Source organism: Cupressus sempervirens, chromosome 2, assembly GCF_028749045.1.
Source record: "Cupressus sempervirens isolate cs-2001-9-10 chromosome 2, ASM2874904v1, whole genome shotgun sequence".
Taxonomy (NCBI): Eukaryota; Viridiplantae; Streptophyta; class Pinopsida; order Cupressales; family Cupressaceae; genus Cupressus; species Cupressus sempervirens.
In genome coordinates, this window is record NC_143119.1 from 414719190 (window position 1) to 414724026 (window position 4837).

The 4837-nt window shown below is 36.8% G+C and overlaps 1 pseudogene; it reads left to right on the plus strand.

The window, feature by feature from the left end:
• The window catches only part of LOC149572865 (polyubiquitin-like), a 34901-nt pseudogene extending 33858 nt beyond the window's left edge, over nt 1-1043 (plus strand).
• The last annotated feature ends 3794 nt before the right edge of the window (nt 1044-4837 follow it).

Genomic DNA, 4837 nt, shown 5'->3' on the forward strand with positions numbered 1-4837 from the left:
CTAATAAACAGAGATTGATATTTGCTGGAAATCAATTGCAAGATGGCAACAGAATTGAAAGGATTAAACAGAGAATGAAAATGTTGCAATAAGAAGAAATACACAACACCAGATTTATCCTGGTTCACCACAATAGTGGCTACGTCCAGACTGCAGAGTATTGAATTAATAAGAAAAAGTTTGCAGTCTGGACGTAGCCACTATTGTTGTGAACCAGGATAAATATGGTGTTGTGTATTTCTTCTTATTGCAACATTTTCATTCTCTGTTTAATCCTTTCAATTGGTATCAGAGCCTAGTTTTGGCCTGGTCATGGGTTCAAATCTCCCCGGTGCCTTCCCGACCCGCATAAGCACCTGGTATGCGCGTCGAGGGGGAGATTCTTTACCTGTGGGCAGGGGAGCGCGTCACATCACCCAACAATAATCAGCAATTACAATTTTAAAAGAGAATCCCCTGTTCATCTGATGAGAGGGATGCAAATCTTTGTCAAGGCTTTGAGCGACAGAGTAATCAACCTTCTCACACCACTGGCGAGATTAAGGCAGAGATTTAAGAAAAAGAGGGAATTCCTACAGATCAACCAAGACAAATATTTTCTTGCAAGATATTACATGATCAAAGGTCGCTGTCTGATTATAACATCCAGAAAGATTCCACTCTTCAACTGGTTCTCTGCCTTCATGGAGGTGTGCAGATCTTTGTGAAAACTTTGACTGGTAAAATAATTACTCTTTGTGAGAGCTCAGATACAATTGACAATTTGAAGACAAAGATTCAAGAAAAGCAGGGTATTCCTACGGATCAGCAGAATTTGTTTTTTGTTGGAAAGAAGCTAGAAGATGGGAGGACAATTGCTCATTACAGCATTAAGAAGGAATCTAATCTATTCCTCATCCTTCAGCTCCATGGTGGAATGCAGATATCTGTTAAGCATTCAAATTGGAAGACTGGAAGATGGGAAGATGCTTGCTGAGTACGACATTCAGAAGGATATCATTCTGGAACTTGTCCTTCACCTCCGCAGTGAGAGTCAGATCTAAGAAATATTTTGTCTAGCGTCATCGTGGTAGATTTTCGCTGTAGGATATCTTTTAATCTTTAAATTACTCTTTCATAATTTTGGCTGGAAGTATATATCATTATTTGTAGTGCCCTGAGGATCTTCCAAATGACAGATGCAAAAGCTAGGCAATGAAATTGAAAGTACCTGTCACATAGTTGTTTTGGAGATCACATTTTCTGTGTACTTGATTTGGTTGGTTTTCATACACATTTGTTCCTCAATAACTGTTTCCCTTTTGATCAAAACCAAAGGCACTCAGTAGTCACTGTAAAAGACATTGAAGTAAATGCAAAAGCTAAGGCACTCAGCAGTTACAAAATTTATTAATTCATTTTTCCAAGAAAGTTGTACGAAAGCAGAGTTAAAAGCATTTATTTTATCTACAATGATTGTTTGATCTTTCAAATGATATATTCATGTTTTCTTTGTATTCTTTGTACAACTGATTAAGCCGAGAGGCTTTCTAAAGTGATATTAATATTCAATGTAAATAATTAGCTTTAAAAAAAAAAATAGACTTGCATGTTTTTGATGTGAGATGGAAAATATAATTGTTAAAAATATAATTAAAGAATTAGGGATATGACAAGGGGCAAGGGGTAGTGGGTCAGTTACATACTACCATGATTTGCATGTTTTTTTTTTTTTTTTTAATAAGACAAATCTTTTTGTATTTAACTAAAATTGGTAGATCGCTTCTCATTCAATTGAATTCCTCGATTGAATTTAAATATGATGACTCCACACGAAAACACCAAATTAGGGTATAAATATTTAGCTTTGATTATTTTTGCTTTGCTAAATTTAACTGGAAGAGTGTATAGATAGATACATTAGATCAATTGTCATTTAGATTTCAGATGTGAACCATTGGTCTTCATTCTGATGTTTAAATGATACAACATGTGTTCTAGCTGATTGAGTTTTTCATGGTATCATTATTGAATGGTCCTTTTTAATGGATGTATGGAAAATATATATAAATTGGGAAAACAAAGTTCATTTTGTCTCATAAATATTTCTTTCTATAACATAATTGAGAATAAAGAACAAAAAATAAATGAGAGGATTTTTTTGCTTACCATAACTTATTCAAGCTTACTAGAGTATGAATTGTATCATTTTTAAAAGTTACTAAGCATAAGAAGCTTGCAAGGATCTAAACTTTAATCCAATTTGAAATATTAATTTGTCTAATTGGGTGAGGTTTTCTTTGTTGTGATATATTTGGGCAGATGGAAATAAAAATCATGACAAAGCTTTGAAATCAAGTGTGAGTTTACAAATAAATTCAAAACATATACATTATGTATTGTAATAGAGTGTGTGTGAGAGAGAGAGAGGGGGCGGGAGAGAGTAATTACGAGGAAGACATGGTTAGAAGAGGGGAGATGGAAAAGTGGGAGGGGCGAGTTCAGATAAAGAGGATAACTAGGGTAGAAAATAGGTGGAGATAATGAGGGGGGGGGGGAGAGAGAGAGAGAGAGAGATGTGTGTTTAAGAGTGACATATGTGACCTAAAGATATATAGGATTAATAAGGGGAAGCAATAGTTAAGGGGGAGAAAGATGGAAGAAGGAACAAGGGAAGTGATGTTTAAGAGAGATGATAGTGTTTCTCATGACGTATTAGGTAGACAGATAAAGATAATAATTAGAGCATGGGATAGATGTACATAATGATGGGGGAATGGAGAGAGAGAGAGAGAGAGAGAGAGAGAGAGAGAGAGAGAGAGAGAGAGAGAGAGAGTAATTAGGGTATGAGATAAATGGACATGATGATGGGGGAAGAGGGGAGAAAAAAGAGAGATAGATGAAGGGGAGGGAGGGAGAGGGAGAGGGAGAGGGGGGGGGGGGGGGGGAGAGAGAGAGAGAGAGAGAGAGAGATGTGTTTAAGAGTGACAGATGTGAGGTAAAGATATATAGTATTAATAAGGGGAAGCAATAGCTAAGGGGGAGCAAGATGGAAGAAGGGACAAGGGAAGTGATGTTTAAGAGAGATGATAGTGTTTCTCGAGATGTATTAGGTAGACAGATAAAGATAATAATTAGGGCATGGGATAGATGTACATAATGATGGGGGAATGAAGAGGGGAGAGAGAGAGAGAGAGAGAGAGAGAGAGAGAGAGAGAGAGAGAGAGAGAGAGAGAGAGAGGATGGGGATGGGAAATCGATGAGGTAGAGAGAAAGATAATAATTAGGACATGGAATAGATGGACATGGAGGGGGAGGGAGAGAGAGAGAGAGGTGGGGTGTAAAGATATATATGATAAATATAGGGAAGAAATAGTTAGAGGGGGAGGGAGATGGTAGTAGGGAGAAGGGGAGCAATCTTTTAGAGAGAGAATGGGAATGGCCTGAGACTTATTACGTAGAGAGATAAAGATAATAATTAGGGTAGGGGATAGATGGACACGATCATGGGAGAAGGAAGAGGGGAGAGAGAGAGAGAGAGAGAGAGAGAGAGAGAGAGAGAGAGAGAGAGAGAGAGATACTAATTAGGATAGGGGATAGATGGACATGATGATGAGGGAAGGAAGAGGGGAGAAAAAAGAAAGAGAGAGGAAGAGGAAGAGAGGGAGGGGGGAGGGAGGGTGGGGACTGGAGAGAGAGGGGGGCAGTAGAGATATATTTAATTAGGGGAACAGATAGTGAGAGGGGGATTGATTTAGGAGAAAATTGTGGGAAGTGGAGAGATGAGGTAGAGAGAGAGAAATTGGAGATGGGTAGATTGATGAGGTAGAGAGAAAAATAATAATTAGGGCATGGAATAGATAGACATAGAGAGATAGACTCTATTTTTAATTCTAAATTTAATTTTAATTACTTAACAAATATTTTTATTTAATTAATTATCATACATGTGGTAATACATTTTTTTATTTTCAAAGGGAATCTATTGTATTAAATATATTTTTGAAGCGAACATATTAAATCTCATTTTTTAGTAACTATAATTTACTCTTCTAAAATAACAATAATAATTTATTTTATTTTGCATCTTGTCTACTACTAGCTTATATATATATATATATATATATATATATATATATATATATATATATATATATATATATATATATATATATATATATATATATATATATATATATATATAAGCCGAGAGATAAACAATAGGATAATTAGAGAGAGAGAGAGAGAGAGAGAGAGAGAGAGAGAGAGAGAGAGAGAGAGAGAGAGAGAGAGAGAGAGAGAGAGAGAACTTTGTACTAGAGTAATTGGTATGTGAGACATATGAGGGAGAAAGAAAGAGAGAAGAGGGCCCAGAGGGTGACACAAATGGGCTAGGGATATATGGTAATTGGGAGGAATAGATGGTCAGAGGGGGAGGGATATAAGAGAAAGAGGGAATAGAAGAGGGAATAGGGCATAGATGGGATTAATATAATAATTAGGGTATAGGATAGATGAACATGGTAATGAAGGAAGGAAGAGAGGACAATAGTGAAAAGTTGGGGGAGGAGGGAAGGGGGGTTAAGTAGGAGAACACATGCTAAGAGGAGGGTCAAGAGAGAGGGAAACAGAGTAATTATGGGGGAGATATATGTATGTATATGTTTAGGAAAGAGAGATGTGAAAGAGAGATTAAGAGACATGGCGTAAAGATATATAAGGTATTTAGGGGGAAGCAATGGATAAAGGGGAAGGGACATGAAAGAAATGTACAAGGGGGAGTAGGGAGAGATAGAGGTAAATATATAAAGAGGACTATTTAGGCCCAAAATAGAGGGGGAGAGAGAAGGGGATGATG